General features: G+C 38.5%; 1 protein-coding gene across 2 annotated transcripts in view; it reads left to right on the top strand.

Annotated features, from left to right (window-relative positions):
* Htr2c (5-hydroxytryptamine receptor 2C) overlaps positions 1-24,718 on the top strand; it is a 247,234-nt gene that overhangs the window by 104,461 nt on the left and 118,055 nt on the right. The window lies entirely within an intron of this gene.

The following is a 24,718-nucleotide window of genomic DNA, read 5'->3' on the forward strand; positions in this document are numbered from 1 at the left end:
TTTAATTTTAAGAATTTCATACAGTATACAATAGAATCTGATCATATCTACTTCCCATTTCCCCCTCCAGCTCTCCTATATCCCGTCTCAATTTCATACCTTTTAAAAATATGTTATTTATTATAATTTATTACCATTACATCTCAATTGTGGTTCCCATCCTCCCTGCCTCTTCTGCCCTATTCTTCCCCTCCCCTAGACCTCTGATGAAGGGGGCTCCTCCCGCACTGTCTGGCCACAGCCTATCAGGTCTCATCAAGAGAGCCTGCATCCTCTTCCTCTTTGTGCCCATAAGGCTACCCCACCAAGGGGCAGTAATCAAATCAGGGGCACCAGAGTGCATGCCAGAGGTTCAGCGGCAGTCCACTGCCACACACATGGAGAATGAGTTTTCCATCAGTTACATCTGAACAGAGGGTCTAGGTTCTCTATAGGCATTGTCCTTGGATGGTACATCAGTTTATGAAGCCCCCCCCCCGCCGGATCTAGATCCTCTAGCCTTGATAGTCTCCATATGGGGCTCCTGCCCCTCCATGTCCTTCCATCTCCCTACTCTTCCATACAACTCTCAGTGTTCCACCAGAGTCCAACTTTGAGTCCCAGCACCTGTCACCACACTCTCCTACTGAGTGGACTCTCTCAGAGGACATCTATTTTGGGCTAATATCCACTTATAAGGGAGTACATACCATGAGTGTCTTTCTGGGTATGTGTTACCTCACTCAGGATGATCATTTCTAGTTCTATCCATTTGCCTGCAGATTTCAAGGTTTCCTTGTTTTTGATAGCTGAGTAGTATTCCATTGTGTAGATGTACCACAGTGTCTTTATCTATTCTTCAGCTGAGGGACATCTATGTTGTTTCCAGGTTATGGCTATTATGATAAGGCTGCTATGAACATGGTTGAGCATATGTCCTTGTTGTGTGGTGGAACATCTTTTGGGTGCTGGTATAACTTAAAGCACCTTTTTAAAAATTTCAATATATTTTGATCATATTCTTCCCCTCCCCTAAGACCTTTGAGATCCTCTCCTTCTTACCCACCCAGCTTTAAGTTCTTTCTCAAAAACAAAAGAAAGCAAAAACCCAATACAAAAAAGCCCTCAACCAATAAAACAAACTAAAGTAACACCCAAAAGGAGGGGGAAAACAGAAAATAAAAAAAATAAACTGTAACCAAACAGCACACACAGAAAACAACCATAGAGTCCATTACATATTGGTCCCAAACATACTCCTGAACATGAGGTCAGTCCTGGAGCGGTTGATGAATCCAGTGTCACTTTATTGGAGAAAATTGGTTTTCTCTCTCCCAGCAGGTATAACTGACAGTTTGCTTGTCAACCTTTACCCTACTGGCCAGATTTTCATTCATTCATTCATTCATTCATTCATTCATTCATTTTTTTAAATCTATAACAAAATAAAACACAGTATAATAAAACAAATACTATTACATGGAAGTTGGACAGGACAAACCAACAGAAGAAAAAGATCCTCAAAGAACACACGTGAATCAGAAACCCACTTGTTCACACACTGAGGGGTCCCACAAAAACACCAAGCTAACAGCCATAACATATATGCAGAAGACCTGGTGCAGACCCATGCAGGCTCCATGCATGCTGCTTAAGTGTCTGTGAATTCATATGGACTTTGCTCAGTTGATTTAGAGGATCTTTGTATTCTTGGTGTCCTCCAACCTCTCTCAACTCTTGCTTTCTTTCCACCTCCTTTCCCAAAGGGAAAGATCTTTGCTTCACTACATGCTATACCCTAAGGTCAAGAATATCACTGCACGTATAGTAGGATTTAAGAAACTGTAACAAGAACATGGACTTTTGCTGCTACATTCTTGTAAATATTTTAGCTTTCATTCTGTTAAAGTGAAAACAATTTTCAAAAGCTATAGAACATACTACATGATAAATTCTCTTAATTGAATTATTTTAAATGATCTCAATCATTTTATCATGTATTACTAAGATGGTAAAATAGTCTTAGTAGTCATAACTATTAAATTTTGTTTACATACAGGATTCTCTAGCTTAAACCTAAAATTGGTTATTTGTAATATAAGGAAATATGGCCTGTGGTTTCATGTCTTAGTGTGTAGGAGTAACAATACTGCTTTTAATTTCCTACATACAGAAGAAAATGTGCATGTTGAAGCATGCATTTAATAGCTTTTTAATTACTTAATTTTAAGAATTAGAATGTATTTGCACAATTTCCCCTTCCCTTTCCTTCCCCCAACTATCCCATATACACCTTCTTCTTGCTGTCTTTTCAATTCACAGAGTCTTTTCTCATTAACTGTTGCCTAGATGCATTCATGAATGGATATACATACACACCCACACCCACACACACTCAGTCTATATACAGGTACATGTATTTTGTTAAACACATGTATACATTAGTCAACATTATTTATTTATTTATTTATTTATTTTTTTTTTGAATTTTATTTTTTTTTATTAATTTATTCTTGTTACATCTCAATGTTTATCCCATCCCTTGTATCCTCCCATTCCTCCCCCCCCCCATTTTCCCATTATTCCCCTCCCCTATGACTGTTCCTGAGGGGGATTACGTCCCCCTATATATTCTCATAGGGTATCAAGTCTCTTCTTGGCTACTTGCTGTCCTTCCTCTGAGTGCCACCAGGTCTCCCCCTCCAGGGGACATGGTCAAATGTGAGGCACCAGAACACGTGAGAAAGTCCTATCACACTCTCCACTCAACTGTGGAGAATATTCTGACCATTGGCTAGATCTGGGAAGGGGTTTAAAGTTTACCTCCTGTATTGTCCTTGGCTGGTGCCTTAGTTTGAGCGGGACCCCTGGGCCCAAATCTGCCTATCATATTGTTCTACTTGTAGATTTCTAGGACCCTCTGGATCCTTTTATTTTGCTGTTCTCCCATGCGTCTCTCATTTAGAGTCCCAATAGGATGCCTTCCCCTCTGTCCCAGTTTCCTGGTAAGTGAAGGCTTTCGTGGGACATGCCCCTTGGGCTAGTATGCAGATATAAGTGAGTATATACCATTTGATTCTTTCTGCTTCTGGGTTAACTCACTCATTATGATCATTTCTAGCTCAATCCATTTATCCACAAATTTCGGGAATTCCTTGTTTTTAATAGCTGAGTAGTATTCCATAGTGTATATGTACCACAGTTTCTTTATCCACTCTTCTACTGAGGGACACTTAGGCTGTTTCCATGTTCTGGCTATTATGAATAAGGCTGCTATGAACATGGTTGAGCAAATTTTCTTGTTGTGTGCTGGAGCATCTTCTGGGTATATTCCAAGGAGTGGAATAGCTGGGTCTTGAGGAAGCCCTATTCCCATTTTTCTGAGATAGCACCAGATAGATTTCCAAAGTGGCTGTACTAGTTTGCATTCCCACCAGCAATGAAGGAGTGTTCCTCTCTCCCCACATCCTCGCCAGCATGTGGTGTCGCTTGAATTTTTGATCTTAGCCATTCTGATGGGTGTAAGATGGAATCTCAGAGTTGTTTTGATTTGCATTTCCCTGATGACTAAGGAGGTTGAGCATTTCTTTAAGTGTTTCTCAGCCATTTGATACTCCTCTGTTGAGAATTCTCTGTTTAGTTCCAAGCCCCATTTCTCAATTGGGTTATTCGGTTTGGTGGTGTTTAATTTCTTGAGTTCTTTATATATTTTGGATATTAGACCTTTGTCAGATGTAGGGTTGGTGAAGATTTTTTCCCAGTCTGTAGGCTGTCGCTTTGTTCTCTTGACAGTGTCTCCTGCCTTACAGAAGCTTCTCAGCCTCATGAGGTCCCATTTATTAATGGTTGACATTAAGGCCTGGGCCGTTGGTGTTCTGTTCAGGAAGTTGTCTCCTGTGCCAATATGTTCCAGGCTCTTTCCCACTTTTTCTTCTAAGTGAGTTAGTGTCTCTGGTTTTATGTTGAGGTCTTTAATCCACTTGGATTTGAGTTTTGTGCAAGGTGACAAATATGGGTCCAGTTTCATTTTTTTACACATAGACCTCCAGTTAGACCAGCACCATTTGTTGAAGATGCTATCCTTTTTCCATTGAATGGATTTGGCTTCTTTGTCAAAAATCAAGTGACCATATGTGTGTGGATTCATATCTGGGTCTTCGATTCGATTCCACTGATCAACCAGCCTGTTGCTGTGCCAGTACCATGCTGTTTTAAGTACTATTGCTTTATAGTACAGTTTGAGATCAGGTATGGAGATTCCTCCGGAGCATCTTTTATTGTACAAGATTGTTTTAGCTATTCTGGGTTTTTTGTTTTTCCATATGAAGTTCAGAATTGAACTTTCAATGTCTTTAAAAAATTGTGTAGTTATTTTGATAGGGATTGCATTGAATCTGTAGATTGCTTTTGGTAGGATGGCCATTTTTACTATGTTAATTCTCCCGATCCATGAGCAAGGAAGATCACGCCATCTTCTCAGGTCATCTTCAATCTCTTTCTTCAGAGTTTTGAAATTTTTTTCATACAAGTCCTTCACTTGCTTAGTTAGGGTAACTCCTAGATATTTTATATTGCTTGTGGCTAATGTGAAGGGTGTGGTTTTCCTAATTTCTTCCTCTGTAAGCTTGTCATTTGTGTATAGGAAGGCTACAGACTTTTTTGAGTTAATTTTGTATCCAGCCAATTTGCTGAAGGTGTTTATCAGCTTTAGGAGTTCTCTGGTGGAGTTTTGAGGGTCACTTATGTACACTATCATATCATCTGCAAAGAGGGATAATTTGACTTCCTCCTTTCCCATTTGGATACCCTTGATCTCCTTTTGTTGTCTTATTGCTCTGGCTAGAACTTCGAGTACTATATTGAAGAGATATGGAGAGAGTGGGCAGCCTTGCCTTGTTCCCGATTTGAGAGGAATTTCCTTGAGTATCTCACCATTTACTTTGATTTTGGCTATTGGCTTGCTGTATATAGCCTTTATTATGTTGAGGAAGTGCCTTGTATCCCCGATCTCTCTAAAACTTTAAACATGAATGGGTGTTGAATTTTATCAAATGCTTTCTCTGCATCCAAGGAGATGATCATGTGGTTTTTATTTTCAGTTTGTTTATATGATGGATTACATTGATGGATTTCCGTATATTAAACCATCCCTGCATGCCTGGAATGAAGCCTACTTGGTCATGATGAATGATATCTTTGATGTGCTCCTGTATTCGTTTTGCAAGTATTTTATTTAGTATTTTTGCATCTATGTTCATAAGAGAAATTGGTCTGAAATTCTCTTTCTTTGTTGAGTCTTTGTGAGGTTTAGGTATCAATGAGACTATGGCCTCATAGAATGAAGTTGGTAATTTTCCATCCATTCTATCTTTTGGAGTAGCTTGAAGAGTATCGGTATTAGCTCGCCCTTAAAGGTCTGGTAGAATTCTGCACTGAAACCATCTGGCCCTGGGCTTTTTTTGGTTGGGAGACCATCGATGATTGCTTCTATTTCTGTAGGGGAAATGGGACTATTTAACTTGTTTATCTGTTCTTCACTCAACTTTGGCAAGTGAACTTGATCAAGAAAATCGTCCATTTCCCTTAGATTTTCAAATTTTGTGGCGTATATGCCTTCAAAGTAGGATCTTATGATTCTTTGAATTTCTTCAGTGTCTGTTGTTATGTCTCCCTTTTCATTTCTGATTTTGTTGATTTCAATACTGTCTCTCTGCCTTTTAGTTAGTTTGGCTAATGGTCTGTCTATCTTGTTGATTTTCTCAAAGAACCAGCTTTTGGTTTTGTTGATTCTTTGGACTGTTTTCTTAGTTTCTAATTTGTTAATTTCAGCCCTGAGTTTGATAATTTCCAGGCGTCTACTCCTCTTGGGTGTTTCAGCTTCTTTTTTTTCTAGGGCTTCCAGTTGTGTTGTTAAGATGCTTATGTGCGATGTTTCCAATTTCTTTTTAAAGGCACTTAGTGCTATGAATTTTCCTCTTAGCACTGCTTTCAATGTATCCCACAAATTTGGGTATGTTGTTTCTTCATTTTCATTGAATTTCAGAAACTCCTTGATTTCTTTCTTTATTTCTTCCCTGACCCAGGTGTCATTTAGCAGAGAGTTGTTTAGTTTCCACAAACGTGTAGGCTTTTTGTTATTTCTGTTGTTGTTGAATTGCAGCCTAAGAGCATGGTGATCTGATAGGATACAAGGTATTATTTCAATCCTCTTGTATCTGTTGAGGCTTGCTTTGTGACCTACGATGTGATCAATTTTGGAGAAGGTTCCATGGGGTGCAGAGAAGAAGGTGTATTCTTTCTTGTTTGGGTGAAAGGTTCTATAGATATCTGTTAGATCCATTTGACCCATGGCATTGGTTAATGATGTTATTTCTCGGCTTAGTTTCTGTTTCAATGACTTATCCTTCAGTGAGAGTGGGGTGTTGAAGTCTCCCACTATTATTGTGTGGGGATCGATGTGTGGTTTAAGCTTTTTTAGGAGATCTTTTACATATGTGGGTGCCCTTGTATTGGGAGCATAGATGTTCAGAATTGTGATGTCATCTTGGTTGACTTTACCTTTGATGAGTATGAAGTGTCCTTCCTCATCCCTTTTGATTAATTTTGGTTGGAAGTCTATTTTGTTCGATACTAAAATGGCTACACCTGCTTGCTTCTTGTGACCATTTGCTTGGAATATTTTTTCCAACCTTTTACCCTGAGGTAATGCCTTTCATTATGGGTGAGATGTGTTTCTTGGATGCAGAAGAATGTTGGGTCTTGTTTATGTACCCATTCGGTTAGTCTGTGTCTTTTATTGGAGAATTGAGGCCATTGATGTTGAGAGATATTAATGACCAGGTGACTGTTAAGAGTCTTAATTTTGATGTTGTTTCCAGTCGAGCGTTTGTGTAGTTGTGTTTTTGCCATGGGATAGTTATCTATTTCCTGGGTAGTTTTGGTTGTAGCTTGACCCTTTGGATGGAGTTTTCCTTCTAGTACCTTCTGTAAAGCTGGGTTTGTGGATAGGTACTGTTTGAATTTGTTTTTGTCATGGAATATTTTGTTTTCTCCATCAATGGTTATTGATAATTTTGCTGGGTAAAGTAGTCTGGCCTGGCATCTGTGTTCTCTTAGGGTTTGCAGGATCTCTGTCCAGGCCCTTCTGGCTTTTATGGTCTCTGCTGAGAAGTCAGGTGTAATTCTGATAGGTTTACCATTAAATGTTATTTGGCCCTTTTCCCTTGCAGCTTTTAATATTTTTTCTTTGTTCTGCATGTTTTGTGTTTTGATTATTATGTGGCGGGCAGTTTTTCTTTTCTGGTCAATTCTATTTGGTGTTCTGTAGGCCTCTTGTATGTTTATAGGCATCTCTTTCTTTAGATTGGGGAAATTTTCTTCTATGATTTTGTTGAGAATAGTTTCTGGGCCCTGGAGTCTGATGTCTTCTCTTTCTTCAATGCCTATTATCCTCAGATTTCTTCTTTTCATGGTGTCCTTAATTTCTTGGATGTTTTGTGTCAGGAGTTTTCCAGATTTGGCATTTTCTTTAATGGTTGATTCAATATCTGTGATTGTATCTTCTAGCCCTGAGATTCGTTCTTCCATCTCTTGGATTCTGTTAGAAAAGCTCACCTCTGTGTTGCTCGCCTTCTTCTCTGAGGTCTCACGTTCTCGTTTTTCTTCTGTCTGTGTGTTTATCATTGAATCCATTTTCATTTTCAGATCTTGAACTGATTTTTTGATTTCTTTCATCTGATTTTTTGTATATTCCTGAGTTTCTTCCATTGCCTCTTTATAGGTCTTCAGAGCTTGAACCGTTTTAGTTATTTCTTTCATCTGGTTGTTTGCATTTTCCTGCAATTTTTCCAGTTCCACTCTATGTGCTTCTTTTATGTCTCTCACCTGTTTGTCTGCGTCTTCCTGCATTTGATTACGAATTTTATTTGTTTCCTCCATTATCATCCTCATTACTAAGGATTTGAGGTCATTTTCTTGTATTTCCGTTGTATTTGAGTTCTCTGGGTGGTTTTCTTTGGGATAGCTGGAAACTGGAGACGCCATGTTGTTTTGGGGTTTTTTGCGTATGCTTTTTCGTTGTCCTTTAGACATCTTGCCGTCTTTGTTTTTGTTGGGTAGCTTCCAGAGTTGAATGGAGGGTGTCTGACGATAGATTCACTTGTTTTCTTACGATTTCCCTAGGCTGCGAGCTCAAAGCTTCACTGGTGTGGATGTTAGGAGGTTAGCCCTGTTGTTCTGGTCTCTCACAGCCAGTGATCCTCAGTCCCTCTCTGCTGTGGATCCTGCAATTGTTCTGGGTCTCTGAATGAGCGTTGGGTCAGGCCAAGGTATCCACAGCCTTCTGTGTTCCCTGCCAAGTCCAGCCAGGAGCACTGGGACCGAACCACGGGCAGAACTCAGCTAGATTCTCAGGGCCAGAACCGTCTGCCAAGCTCAGCTAGGGATTTTGGGCCCAAAATGCACACAGGGCCCAGCCAGAATTTTGGACTGGGACTACGCACCAAGCTCCACTAGGGCCTTTTGGCCCAAAGTGCGTGCTGTGGTCAGTTATTGACTCAGGGCCCGAACTGACCACCAATCTCAGCCAGGAATTCTGGATTCAAACTGTACACTGTGTCCAACCAGAGTCTTAGAGCTGGTGGAACCGAGAGCTCTGTCCAGCCTGTGCCACAGCAGGAGAACTGCGGCTGCTCTGAGTTAGCACCAGTGGTGGAACAAGTGCTCCGCCCGCACTGTGTCCCCGCAGGGGAGCTGCCGCTGAGCTGAGGTGGTGCCTAGGATGGAACCGAGCACATCACCAAGCCTGCGCCACAGCAGGAGAACTGCGGCTGCTCTGAGTTAGCGCCAGTGGTGGGACAAGTGCTCCGCCGGACTGTGTCCCCGCAGGGGAGCTGCCGCTGAGCTGAGGTGGTGCCTAGGATGGAACCGAGCACGTCACCAAGCCTGCGCCACAGCAGGACAACTGCGGCTGCTCTGAGTTAGCGCCTGTGGTGAAACCAAGTGCTCCGCCCAGACTGTGTCACCGCAGGGGAGCTGCTGCTGAGCTGTGGTAGTGCCTAGTGTGGAGCAGCGTGCTCAACTACGCCTGCGCCACAGCAGGGGAGCTATGGCCACGCTGAGTTAGTGCCTCAGGCAGAATTGTTTGCTGGGCCGGGCCAATACCCGGGACTCTGGGGCCGAACTGTCCGCCGAGTCCAATCTGGGTCCAAAGGCTCCACGCGACCCAAATCCTGCCCCGAGTCCCCTCTCCCGCAGCAATTCCCACCAGCCACCACACCAATCGCCTCCACCGGAAGGCTATGAGCTGCAAACCTCAGCCGCCGCTGCTGGTGCCGCTGGTGCTGCCGCCTCTGCCGCTGCCGCTCCGATCAGAGAAAAACCACGCTCCTCCCGTGTGCAGGGGCACGCAGGTCCTCCGCACCCTGGTCCCTCCGAACCGTGGAGCACTCCTGCTGCCGTGATGTTCGGACCTCGGTGTTCCTGGCTCAGAAATCTGTGCAATTCCCTGAATTGTTCACTGGAGCCTCCAAACGCGGTCCACACTGCTCGCCGCCATCTTGGATCCGGTCAACATTATTTATAATTTAAAAATAATGTACTATCTAAATGCTATTTCTCTGATCACAAGGAATACAACCTTCCTGAAATAAAAGAATAGAATACTCTTGAAAACCCTACCACAGGATTGAGATGTGTGATAATATTACATATGAGGCAAAGCTTTAACACTCTATTCCAATGGAGGTTTATAATGAATATATTATATTCCCTTTATAAATTTTCAAGGTGAATAGACGTTTCAAATGGGTAATGAATACATCTAAAAAAAAAGTCCCTTTTCAGACTATTTAATCACTAATATTAAAAAATTATGCCAAGGCATGCATAATGGAATCAGTGCCCCTCAAAATATTTATGAACAGTGCCAAATGAGATCCATGGATTATGCTAAATGAGTCTCTGTTAATACACTTCCCTGGAGAGCTTAGATGAGAGAGCTTAAGCAATTAGATGCTATTGGTAAGTGGAAAAGATGGTACCAGCAAAAGGAGTAATACATTGTTATTGAAAATGTCAATCACCTAAGGACAACTTTGCTCAATATGTATTATCATGGCATCTATTCTGTAATAAAAAAGAATAGAGGCTATAACATTTTATATCATTGACAAAGATAAATATTTTTACTAAGAAAAATGCATCATTCTCATTTTAGGAGATTAAAAAGTTTTTTCTTTTGTTTCCTTCTGTTTGTAACAACTGAATTTTTGCCATGTCAAAGTACTAAAAAATAAAGTAAAACAATGAATGTTTTAGTTTTTAGGAAACAATGATTTTCATGCTGAAACCTGAGAGTACTCCTCATTTGAGCAAATACTTTCTTTTGAATTTTTCAACACACACATAATGACAGAGACAGTTTGCTGCCTGAACAGTCACCCAAAACTCTCTATAATGTTGGAGAATCATCTTTAGCCTTCTGGCCCAGTATATCTGACAAACATACTTGTGAGGCAGGAACTATTGAGGACTTGCTTATCATGTCTTGGCAGAGTTTGGCCGTTGACTCTGCCTGTATTCAAGCTTGCACATTTTTAGGCAGAATTGTGTCTGTGGCTGAAACAAGGATAATTTGACCAGTGGCTACTTTGCTCCATTTGAAGCCATCTCCATAAGGAAGCTCTTTGATGCTCATCATCCTCTTTGAGCTAGGCTAGGTGTTGCCAGGAGTTAACCTGTCTCATTGTCAGTGAATCTTTAAAATAATAAAAACATCTTTAAATGTCATATTCTGTATGTCTCTGGTGTTTCTGAAGACCTTATCTAACTATTTGACCTTATATACCTATAGTATCATATCTATCTGTTAAACCTAGGATATATATTTGTGTGATAAAAATAGACTAGTAATTGATATGACCATGACTTGATCAACTAACAATTAGCTTGTATTACTTAATTATCCTAAATAGCCTTCAATACTACTTTCAAGGTACTGGAAGTAAACCTTGATTATAATTGAGTTGTATGGGTACAATACCACATATTAGAGTAGAAATATGTATAATGTCTATGAAGACTAATCTTAATTTTGAATTCTATACCAATGTATCAAAACTAAACTCATTTTGCATCAATATACAAAATTCTATACCAATAAATTAAAAATAACCTTATTTGTGAGTAACAATCAAGGCATTAAGTTGAGGAGTAGATTCAATAATCTACTTTTTGTTCTATCATCCTTATATATTTCTATGTCCTCCCTTTTTTTCAACCCCTATCTCCACACCTACAAAAGAAAGATAAAGGAAAAGAGACATCCCTGAGTCCCACTTCATTTTCTCTCTGTATAAGACCAATAATAACTTATAACCAACTTCCAATGACAATAAGCATCTGTAGCCCAAGAGAGTAAACAAAAACCTACCCAACCCCCTTAAGGGGGTTTCTTCTTAAGGTTCTTTCAACTGATTTCAGGAAAATAATACCTTTGTAGGGGCCTAAATAAAACTGGAAAACATGTTTTTTTTTTTTATTTAGATTCTTTTTTTTTATTAATTTATTCTTGTTACATCTCAATGTTTATCCCATCCCTTGTATCCTCCCATTCCTCCCCCCCCATTTTCCCATTATTCCCCTCCCCTATGACTGTTCTTGAGGGGGATTACGTCCCCCTATATATTCTCATAGGGTATCAAGTCTCTTCTTGGCTACTTGCTGTCCTTCCTCTGAGTGCCACCAGGTCTCCCCCTCCAGGGGAATGGTCAAATGTGAGGCACCAGAGTACGTGAGAAAGTCATATCCCACTCTCCACTCAACTGTGGAGAATATTCTGACCATTGGCTAGATCTGGGAAGGGGTTTAAAGTTTACCTCCTGTATTGTCCTTGGCTGGTGCCTTAGTTTGAGCGGGACCCCTGGGCCCAAATCTGCCTATCATATTGTTCTACTTGTAGATTTCTAGGACCCTCTGGATCCTTTTATTTTGCTGTTCTCCCATGCGTCTCTCATTTAGAGTCCCAATAGGATGCCTTGCCCTCTGTCCCAGTTTCCTGGTAAGTGAACAGCCACTTTGGAAATCTATCTGGTGCTATCTCAGAAAAATGGGAATAGGGCTTCCTCAAGACCCAGCTATTCCACTCCTTGGAATATACCCAGAAGATGCTCCAGCACACAACAAGAAAATTTGCTCAACCATGTTCATAGCTGCTTTATACATAATAGCCAGAACATGGAAACAGCCTAAGTGTCCCTCAGTAGAAGAGTGGATAAAGAAACTGTGGTACATATACACTATGGAATACTACTCAGCTATTAAAAACAAGGAATTCCCGAAATTTGTGGATAAATGGATTGAGCTAGAAATGATCATAATGAGTGAGTTAACCCAGAAGCAGAAAGAATCAAATGGTATATACTCACTTATATCTGCATACTAGCCCAAGGGGCATGTCCCACGAAAGCCTTCACTTACCAGGAAACTGGGACAGAGGGGAAGGCATCCTATTGGAAACATGGTTTTAAAAGGCAGGAATAGCATTTGTGGTCCAATTTTAAAATGTTGAGAAATTCTGGCCTTAGTAGGAGTCCTGTGTGGGACAGTCTGAAATGCTGGACCAATTGAGATTGGAAACTTTCTTCAAAGCTGTCCTATTCTGATGAGGAACAACAATTGAAGCACTTGGTTCTGGAACATGAAGGAAGCAGGATGTCAGTGTCCAGTATGCTGAGAGGAATGAATCCTGTCAGGTCTGATCCAATGTCAGTGTCTGGTTCTTTTGTTCTGAAAACACAAGCATTATACAGTCCTAAAATTGTAAATGTGTAAGGTGTGTGTGCTACACAGAATCACAGAATAATTAAGGTTGGTTCTATGCTCTTTGTATGAGCAGAAGTAAGACATTTGTAAATCTTCATTCATGCCATATGAAAAACGGCGTCTAACAATAAGTCACAGGGATTCTGTGATCAACAAAACACATTGTCTATGCATAGACATTCATGTCTCAGCCAGTCTCAGAGCTATTCCCATGTAGTGGGATTAGCAGCATAAGTTACCCACTTTTTATGCAGTTTAAATTCTTTACATCCTGATTGTAGCCCCCTCCCTCATCACCTCCTGATTCCACCTTCCCTCCTTTATCTTCTCTCACTCCCTCCCCTAGTCCTCAGAAAGGGGAGCTCTCCTCCCCTAACATCTGACCTCAGCCTATCCATTGTCATATGTACCACCTTGTCAGAAGAGAAGTGATCAAAGTTGGGAGGCCTGAGTCCATGTAAGAATTAGTCCCTACTCCACATATTGCCGGACCAACAAGGAGACTATTTCTACCTATCTACTACCTCTGAGCAAAGCGTCTAGGTCTGCATCATACATAGACCTTGGTTGGTGCATCAGCCTCTGTACTGTAGTGTGGTTATCCTGAATTAAGTGCCTAATATCCACTTATGAGTGAGTATATTCCATGTGTGTCTTTCTGGGTCTGCGTTACCTCACTCAGGATGATATTTTGTAGTTCCATCCATTTGCCTGCAAATTTCAATATTTCCTTGATTTCCTTGTTTTTATTAGCTGAGTAGTATTCCATTGTGTAAATGGATCATAAAAATTATTTATCCATTCTTCACTTGAGGGACATCTGGGTTGTTTCCAGATTCTGGCTTTTACGAACAAGGCTGCTGTGAATATAGTTGAGCAAATGTCCTTGTTGTATGGTAGATCATCGTTAGGGTATATGCCCAGGAGTCGTATAGCTGGGTCTTAGGGTAGATTTACTCTCAATTTCCTGAAAAAGCATCAGATTGACTTTCAAAGTTTGTACATTCCTCTGAGTGCCACTGGGCCTCCCTATCAAGGGGACGTGGTCAAATATGGGGCACCAGAGTTCGTGTGAAAGTCACTCCCTGCTCTCCACTCAACTGTGGAGAATGTCCTGTCCATTGGTTAGATTTGGGTAGGCGTGGCACTCAGAGGAAGGATAACAGGCTATCAAGAAGGGACTTGATACCCTACTATCACATAGAGGGGGGCTGGTCCCCCTCAGTCACAGACATAGGGGAGGGGAATAGGGTGACAGTGGGAGGGAGGGAGAAAAGGGAGGATACAAGGGATGGGATAACAATTGAGATGTAATATGAATAAGTTAATAAAAAAAGATTTTTAAAAAGTGGTTGTACAAGTTTTCACTCCCAACAGCAACGGAGGAGTGTTCCCCCTTTCTCTACTTCCTTGCCAGCATGTGCTGTCACTTGAGTTTTTTATCTTAGCCATTCAGATAGGTATAAGATGGAATCTCCGAGTCGTTTTGATTTGCATTTCCCTGATGACTAGGGATGTTGAACAAGTCTTTAATTGTTTTTCAGCCATTTGATATTCCTCTGTTGAGAATTCTCTGTTTAGTCTGTACCCCATCTCTTTCCTATTCTTTGATAAATTACTTCACACTAATTCATATAATTCTACAGTTCTGAGTATACTCTTAGAAAACTGTAGTGTAATTATCATATGTAGCAATCTTTTTATTTTCCAAATTAAAATATTTTCATCATTTACTTCTTTCCCGTTCCTACCTCCAACCCACCCCATCTTCTTTTTGCCCTTTACTCCATCTCAAATTCATGGCATCCTTTTCGTTATGTTATTCTTATGTAACATGAAAATATACATATATACATATACACATACACACATACATATATGCATAGACCCAGATGGCTCAAATTGTATACTGTTTCAGGTCTGACCACTTGGTGTCAGATAACCAATTAACAGCTCATTTCTGAGAAAGGTGATTTTGTTGACTCTCAAAATCCCTTAGTAGCCTTTAATCCTTCATCTAGTCCTGAGGCTTACAAGACTTTCCTATTCCATGTTCATATATCTGTTGACTACCTAGCAATCTTAGGAGCAATTTCTAAATGTGACCTAAGACCCACATTCAAACTCTCTTCTTTTGCTTTTTAAAATTATCTTTACAGAAAACTGCAGAACATGTTAACAGCTTAGCAAAATTACCTCATTAGTCTGTATTAAACTGTGAATCTATGTAACCAGAAACACATCGTGACTGCATTTGAGTGGGTGGAAAAGTCGTGGTTGGCTTTATACAGAATACTCTTTCAATGAAATGTGAAAGCAGGCGTTGCTGTTTTGAAGCTATTGTTACTTCACAGATGACAACAATTTCCCAAATATTCAGTTATTAGGCTTTCACATGGGTTTAAACATTAGCCAAGTCAACTCTTCCATTTGAAAAAGATGACTGCATACATGCAATTCCTCCATGGCTTTGGAACATCATGGCATGGTTTTACCTAGTGAAACAATGGCACTTTGGAAGGTAGTGATTTTTAAAATGCACATTTAGAACATATTGTTTCATTTACCACCTCCAATACACATAAGCAGGCTTGGCCACCCAATTACTCACACATTAAATTCATAAACAAAAAAAATTTGAAAATTTATATTATTCTAAACTCCCTGATATTCTGTATAGGTAAACTGAGTTGTAGGGGAAGAACAATTTACAGAATTCTCTAGGAAACTAGTCAAAACATTTTAAAATGATTATGTATATACACAGGTTTCTTGAAATTTTAACTTAAAACACACAAGGAGCCTTATAAAATATTCATATTTGTTTCTCTAAATGTTGACAACATCTGTTACAAAGAAACAAATAACAATCTGGTGCAAGAAATCAGAGTATTTTCAAAATTGTCCAACAAATGAACAAAATAGAAGAGGCAGTAAACAGACCAGTGGTGTCCACCCTTCCTAAGGCGGCAACACTTTATTACAGTTCTTCATGTTGTGGTGACCCCACCATAATATTATTTTTTGTTGCTACTTCATAACTGAAATTTTGTTATGTTATGAATCATAATGGCTGGGCAACAATAGAAACCCAAACTAAGACAGAGTGATACAGTGCTTCTCATCATTGTGTATGGTATAGGTATAATAGGATACCCTTATTAAGGTGGTAGCACACGCCTGTAATCCCAGCACTCAGACGGCAGAGGCAGGCAGATCTCTATGAGTTCAAAGCCAGCCTGGTCTACAAAGCGAGTCCAAGGCAGCCAAGGCTACACAGAGAAACCCTGTCTCAAAAACAAACAACAAACAAAACAAAACAAAACAAAATTCAACAAAACAAAACCAAAAAAAAAAAAAAACCAACAAAATGAATCTAAATGTAAGTTGTTCGACTCCCAAAGGAGTCGCAAGCCACAGGTTGAAAACCACTGTTCTAGCTGAAGTGTAAGATAATAAAATGGAAGATGGGTATGAAAGTGCCTCCCCCAAATCCAGTATTGCTTAAAATGTACTTTTCTGTAATTATTTTAGGCAAAGAATTTTGATTTTTATTTTTGTTTGGCTTACTTATTTCTTTAGTCATTTTGTAGCCTGATCCCAACCCCCTCCTTCCTCTCCTCCAAGTCCTACACTCATGCCTCCCTGTTTCACCCTTTCCTTCTTCTCAAAGAAGGGGAGGGCCCCAGGGGTAACCAACCCACCCTGGCACATCAAGTTTCAGCAGAACTAATCACATCCCCTTCCACTGAGGTCAGTCAAAGCAGCCCAGCTGGGGGAATGGGATCCAGAGGCAGGCAACAGAAAGCAGCTACTCCCATTATTAGGGAAATGAGATAATGATGAAGCTGCTTGTCTGCTACATATGTGTAGCGGGTGTAAATCCAACCTACGCATGCTCTTTGCTTAGTGGTTCAGTCTCTGTGAGCCCCCATGGGCCCAGGTGAGTTGATTCTCTAGGGCTTCTTGTGGTGTCCTTGACCCCTTTAGCTCCCTCAATCTTCCCACTCTTCCATAAACTCCTTGATCGCTATCTTGATCTAAAAGCATATTTTTTATTAATTAAATGCCTTTTTGTTTTTTAAATATACATTTATATTATTACACGTATATACAATAAACTACCTATAGCAAGAAGAACCATGGCACAATCCGAAATTATATAAATGCTACATTCTTAGCATTTTGGCTATTTGTTTTTGACAGCTTTGAAGAAAACACTTTCTTATCTTGGTGCATCTCAAATTCTGAATGTAAATCAATCTCCAGCACATCTCATCATTATCAACTTAAAACATCTACCTAGAGATGAGATATGATAGATATTGATTTTGATTCATAATTTTAGACCCAACAAATAGAAAAGATGTTTACTTCAAGTTTGCCAAATACAAATAGGCAAATCTCTATGAATGTAACATTTATATAATTCCTGATTGTCTCGTGATTCTTCCTGCTCTATGTTTTATTTTATTCATGTGTAATAATATAAATGTATATGCTAAAAATGAAACAATAAAAGATGAAAAAAGAAACCCTCCCAGACCTCAGTCTATTGTTTGACTCTGGGTCTCTGCATCTGTTTTCATCAGCTGCTGGATGAAGCTTCTCGGAAAACAGTTAAGCTAGAAAACATCCTGTCTACAAGCATAGCCGAGTATCATTAATACTGACAGGGTTGGCTCTCTCCCATGGAGTGTGTCTCGAGTTGTGCCAGTCGTTGCTTGGCCATTCCCTCAATCTTGGCACAGGACTTTTAAAGTCAGAAAATCACAAATAAAAAAAAATGAGTCTTAATTTTTTTATGACTTTATGTGATCTTTGAAGTTTTTAGTCTAAGAAAGTCGAAAAAACAGATGCTAAATGCTGAGTATACATAATTCGCATAATATATGGGCTGCATTGTGAAAATATTCCCAAATCACCCTTACACTCCTTTTAAATCAGCAGGCACATTCAGGTATATGTAATTTTTTACATTACGTGGGAAATGACAAATAGAATCTACATATAAGTTTCTATATCAACTTTATAATGAAATGGGGGAAGCATTGAGACTCAAAGAAGTTTGATTATTAAGTCTAAGGTACATTTCAACTGAGGAGTAGAGTCAAGCCTGAAACCATTATCTTCTACTGACCAGTCTAATGACCCATGTATTATACAACAGGATATTTTTAGTATGTTATATTTAACAAGTAAAATTATGCACGTTCAACTTGTCCATTGAATTTTCTGTATTTGTCAGACATTTTCATTTTTTATGATGAGTCTGTTTTGTATAAGTATTATTGCTAGCTGATGGTGTAAGTACTCTTTCTAGTACTATGTTATATACTTGTAGCAGAGATTGCTTTCTCTTGATGTGGAATTGCAAAACCTGAAAGACTAATCAATGCTTCAACTCCGAATAGTGCCTTTGTTCATTTTCTCCTCTTTATCTAGGAATACCTAAGGTTATGAAATGAAGAACTGTTGGAGAGATGGGGAGTTAAGAGTTCATTCGGCTGTCCAGATGTATCCAAGTACATAGTTATTGGGCAATAAATACATCTGGGCAACTGATTGAACTTTTCGCTTTTCTTGACTCAACTGGAGCGTCAACAACTTTCAAGGCCTGCTAGACAGCCCAGAGTGTATGAGTTCTTAATTAAATAAGACAGGAAGCAACATCTTCCTGTGGATGAGAGCACTTCACTTTAAACCTAAGCAGGAAATGCATTTGTGATACAGCAAAGTTGGATTGTATGTACCTTCACGAAATTAAAGGGAACTTTGTTTCGAGTTTGTAAAAATCAAAGCAAACAGAAGTATTCTCACTAGTGATAACTGACATGTGCTTGCAATGTCAGTGTAAAGTAACTGTGTATCTGTGTTTAATAATAGCTGGAATGGCCTCTATCTATGGATACGTACAGCTATAAATCTGCCTGGTATCTTTCCTCCGGTTACACTTTTTCTTATTACGAGATTCTTTTTGATTCACAGCAATGATTACACCCCTGATAGGTTTATTGTCTGTTTGCTGTGCTAGACTGTAAGCTCTGTGAGAGCAGGGGCTTTTCTGCCTTGCTTTCCACCATATGGACAGCATCTGGCAGAGCGCCTAGCACATAATAGGCAATCAATAAATGTTTGAACACACAGAAATTTGGTTGTACAGTTTTCAGTCTTGCAAGTCAGTTGGAATTGGTCTCCAACACATACATTAACATATGGTTTCCCCTTACGCTCTGCTCTTTCTGAGTCTTTAGTTTATTTTGCTATAAGGATACTTTGGCTGAGATAATTTAGGCAGAATTCTGCTACCACCTATGGAGAAACAGCTTCAAATTGCTGGGCATGCTTCCCACTGTGACAGATTCCCTCAATGTTTGTTATTACAACTGTGGGATGATTTGCAGTAGCAACTTTAGTTCTATTAATTTGCAAACTATTCTAGAGTTATTATTTTAAGTGAATGAAATAGGTCTTGCTGTTGTAATTGATGCTGTTGTAATCTTAGATGCTTTTTAGATTCTTGTTCAATTTCACAATAACTGCTTTATGAGGCCTGAGTATGTAGTCATGACATGAGGTCTAGGCCATCTCAACACCACAAAACAAAAGACAAACCTCTCATAACATATATCAAGCAGAAGAATTTAGAAAACACAAATAAGGAAGAAATTTTCAACTGCAGGCAAATACAAGAGGAAAGGTTCTACTTGCCTCAATACTCATTATTTTCTTGACAGGAGAGTAGGGGAGTATAGATATTGGTAAGAACTGTTTTCACCTTAAATAATCATATTAATGTTATGAGATCTAATGAAATTTCCAGATAAGCACCATCCCCTGAATGCTGCCCCCTCTGTTTTCAAAGGAGAAATTATACCATCTCCCAACATATGTAGCTGCGTAGTCAGAAGTGTGATGTTTCCCTCTTGCCACCCTACTCGCAAGTGCCCAGTTTTAGGTGTGAGGCACTGACTGCATTCTAGGCAAGCCTAGCAAAAACCTGATAAGCTAACTGCCTTAAGCCTGAACCATAGACTCCTTGTCTGACTCAGTGAGGGATTTTTTCTTTCCACTGATGTCTATTAGCCCCAGGCTCTTTCACCTGGTGCAAAATAACATTTCCAGAAAGAACAGATTGATGAACAGGGGAGGGTTTTGAAACTACGTCTGTTGAAAATTCTTCTAAAGAACATCAACTGTCACACTCGTCAAAGGGACTTAAATATAGACCCACCAGAAGACAAGATCATTTGATCACTTGTAATTTTTCGCTCTCAAGAGTTCTGTGAATTCAAGCTTTTAGATTGAGTTGAGACCTTAAAAACGGAAAATGGAGTCTTTGGTCTCATTTAAATTTGTAGAATGCATTTATAAATTAGTTTCCCATATTGGAAGTGTCTTTGTTTACAGATAGGAAAGGATTTCAATAGACTGTAATCTCTGGAAAATTTCCTATCAAATCATAAAGAATTACACGATGTGACTATACATGGCAAACATGAATATTTTTAGATTGAAAATGTGTGCTTTATTACAAAATATCTTTAGAACATTAAAAAATAAAAAGAATGTTCATGCAAAATGCCTTAGTCCTAAGGATATTTTCTGGATTACATGAGTATTCCCCAAACTGTTATAAATACGTACACGATTATTTTCTTCACAGGAGAAATCTGAACATTTGTGACAATTTCATTTTTGATCTAGCCATCTGCTAAAAGTTTGAGTGCATATAATAATCAGAAAGACTATTTCATTAGCATATAAAATTTTGTCAGTTTCATACGTATATAGATTATATTGTGGTAATATTCACACCTATACTTTCTTCTATCATCTCCATTCCTGCAGCTCATCTTCTTTCCAGCTAGCTCTTCTCCTACTTTGGAGTTTTATTTTGGGGACAGATCCTGGGAAGGTAGCTACAAATGCTTTGTCTTCCCTATTACATGGGCCTTGGAGCCCTAGTTGCCTCACAGATAAGGTGTTGCCTTCCTAATTACATTGGCCATGTCATATCCACAGGAGCATTTCACAATACTGCTATCTTTCCTCTAGCTTCTCTGATTTTTATATCCCTTTTCCATAGTGGTCCAGAGAGAAAATACTTGAAATTATGAGTCTTTAGTTTTGATCATTGAAAACTAAAAAATCAAAACTTTAGATGCCATGTTACATGTTCAGTTCTTAAATGATTTATCATACACAGTCAGACAAGAGGTGGGCAAAATGGCTCAGTCAGTGAAAGTGCCTACAACCCTACAACAAGCCGTATGACCTGAGTTCAACCCTCAAGACCCACATGGTAGAAGGAAAGAAGTGACTTCTGCTAAGTTTCCCCCAACCTTCACACTTCATCCATGGCATGCATGTGAGTACACACACACATGCTCTCTCCCTCCTCTCCTCCTTCTCTCTCTCTCTCTCTCTCTCTCTCTCTCTCTCTCTCCCCCTCTCTCCCTCTTCTCTCTCCTCTCTCTCTCTCTCTCTCTCTCTCTCTCTCTCTCTCTCTCTCTCTCTCTCTCTCTCTCTCTCTCTCTCTCTCTCTCTCTCTCTCTCTCTCTCTCTCTCTCTCTCACACACACACACACACACACACACACACACACACACACACTTAAATAAATAAATGTGGTTTTTAGAAGACACACAGGGCCAGGTGATAGCAATTTCTCACCTTTAGTGCCAGAACTTGGGAGGCAGAGGCAGCCAGATCTCTTGAGTTTGAGGCCAGCCTAGTCTACAGAGTGTGTTCCAAGACAGCCAGGGCTACACAGAGAAACCGTGTCTCAAAAAGTAAGCAAACCTTAAAAAGTCACACAGGAATCGTCTGTTTACTGTGTATCTACATATTGATAAAAATTTCACGTCAGATTTATTCTCTTTAGATTGAGTGAAATAATGTTCTTTATCACCATGGTTACCTGACAGATTTTCCAGAAAGCTAAGAATATAAACCCATATGAAAGGGTTAGTTTTAGAGGGTGTAGGGAAAATAAACATTCAAGATTTCCCACGAAGGTCTAAAGTCCTTTTTTCTTCAAACATAATGTATATAGAGTTATAAGCCCACACTCTATGGTTGGGGAAGATTTTATTCTTTTTAATTTTCCACTGTTCCAAGTCTCACTTACTCGTACCCTACATCAAGTACTTTATATACTATACTTGCCTAATTAACTGAAATAGAAAGAGGATACACACACACACACACACACAGTCTCACGCACATACACACACAGGCACACTCATAGGCGCGCACACACACACACACACACACACACACACACACACACACGAAGTAGACAGTCTTCATTCCCCAAAGTGTTTTAACTTTATTTTAATTATTTTAAAGATAATTACTGATTAGGGCTTTAAGTATTTTGGTGTATTTTTGACAGTTTGAAATTTGTTTTTGAATATTTAATGGAAATTTTATTTTGGTTTAAGAATTTCAAAGGTTCACATGATTTTTATAACATGTACTAATGACAGTTGTAATCTATTAACATACAATCATATATTTAATAAGCAATGTTTAAATATAATGTTTGCTGTTTTAGTATTTGACTTTATGTTTAAGATGCTTGTTAATTAATATCTGATGTAAAATCATACTATTAAAAACTGCATGGAAATAAGCATTTTCCCCCAATTTTGCCTTAGCAAAATCTGTTATAGATACTTAAATATCCTACAATGCTTTAGAGACTGCATCAAAATGTCTGTGATAAATGCTGCAGGAAGAAGAAAGAAGCTGACATGAGTAATTACTGATATTGAATTCATTTCTGTTAATTAACCTCCTATTATTATCATTTCATAACTGAGAAAATTAATTAAATTTAGGTTAATATTTTTCTGTCCCCTCACACACTTGTGCTTAAATGCCCACAGTGTCTATGGGAGTCTTATAATTATGTTTAAAGTGTAGCCACTTCATTAATTACTAAAAATGGAGTTTATAGAAATTCACAAAACACAAATCTTCTCAAGTTCAAATGTTGGAACTCACAAGTGTTCTGTTTGTGCTTATGTAACTACTAAGGTTCCATTTTGAAAGATAAGTAGAATATGAGAGTTGTAAATCAGAAAGTATAGTTTTTTGTTTGATTCTCTTTTTAGTTATTTGAGGCTTGAAAATGTTTGCATCCTCTCTGTTCTTTGTAATTCTACAAACACTTATGTTAAATATGCAGAATATGCATTATTTCAAAATATATTTTATAATGAAGCAGAATTCACCTAACGTAAGTTATGTAATTCATTCTTCCCATATTTTGTACCTCAACCTCTACAAACACGTCAAAAGAATTTTCTATTTGGTTCAGTCAACTTTTTAAATGTAAATTTTTAATGGTTGTTCTAGTTTTGTGATAGAGGACAGGCATTTTTTTCCTTAATACTGGAAAAAAAAAAAGAGCTAAGATTAATTAAAGGGAACACATTTTAGCGGGATAGGAAAACAAGATTTGATTTCAAGTAATTTTAGTTAAAAAATTGGGAGGTCTATGTATGTAATAATATTTATAGTTACTGTTTTTCAAACAAATATGGCACCTAAGAAAATAAGTACTTGTTGCTTTAGAATTTTATCTTTATTTATAATGGCAATAATATACAGTTGGTTAATTTTTAAGTAAACATAGTATTTCATGGAACAATAGTTGAATTCTACCAGAGTTAAGAATGTGTGTAAAAAATGTTTCACGAGATCAATGTAGCTATAGCAAGTACAATTGATTTTGTCCTAGAATATTCTTATTGGAACATAGTGCATTTTACACTATTTTGACACTTAATTATACTAATTTGTAGATACTTGAACAATCAGTATTAAACAGAATTTTAGAACTTCTAGCATTACTAAAAAGAAAACCTTTTTATATTTTAAAGAGACAAAGAGTGAAGGGCTAAAGGACCCTGATGTTTATTGGTATCCTTTACCATTTTTTTTCCTCACCTATTTCCACATCTCAAAAATAAGGGGGGAGTTATATGTTGTCTGGTGGCATCCTATCAGATAAAATGGCCTTTGCTGAGATCACTCTCAGAAAATATTTTGAGTCTCTGCTCATTAGAAAGTCAGATTGTATGTATTCAATAGTGTAATAAAATGGTTTTGATAGAATCAAAAGGTAGATGTTGAAGAGTAAAGGCAGAAAGATTAAATTGATAATTTTAATGACTAGGGGGAAAGGTCTGTTAAATGAGCTGAGAAACAGGGAAATACACCGTATTCTAGTGAAATTTTGATTCCAAGTTTTTGAAAGAAGCTAAGACCACCAAGCAAAGATTATCAAGACAGATTTTCATTTTCATATTCATTAAAAATAAATATAAACAACATAAAATGGACACTGCAAAATTAGGCTGTGTTCTCAAGCTATGTAATGCTTACACACATTTAAATACACACACACACTTTTGCTCATTGACAAATTAGTACATGCAACTTGAAAACCTTAACAGTCCTGACTCTTGAAAATCATTTTATAAACTGAGGATGGATAGACTTATTAGCTATGTTTTTGGCATGGCAAGAACGTATAGTCAAGTCCAAACTGAAAAACCCAGAAAAGGAAGAATAGAGAGTAGATTGCTTTGACCTGTCTGTTCTTAGTTATAATTCTCTGCAAAGAAAAACCAAGAAATTACCATGTTAGTCAACAGGACTCATGCTATTTCCCCAGTGTTGGTGTAAAGATGGATAGTGGGGCTCTACTCAGCAAATGGCAGGTTTTTTTTTTTTTCTGGAACAATTTATTTCTCAACAAAGATTTAAACATACCAAATATAGTAATAAATGATGAGTAATCTAATACATCAATACTTTGTGATATCACAAACAATCCTTTGAAAGACAGCTTATAGAAACAAAGAGCATGCACTCTGAAATTCTTCTATAAGTTGCTTG

The sequence above is a fragment of the Acomys russatus genome, chromosome X (assembly GCF_903995435.1).
Source record: "Acomys russatus chromosome X, mAcoRus1.1, whole genome shotgun sequence".
In the NCBI taxonomy this organism is placed as follows: Eukaryota; Metazoa; Chordata; class Mammalia; order Rodentia; family Muridae; genus Acomys; species Acomys russatus.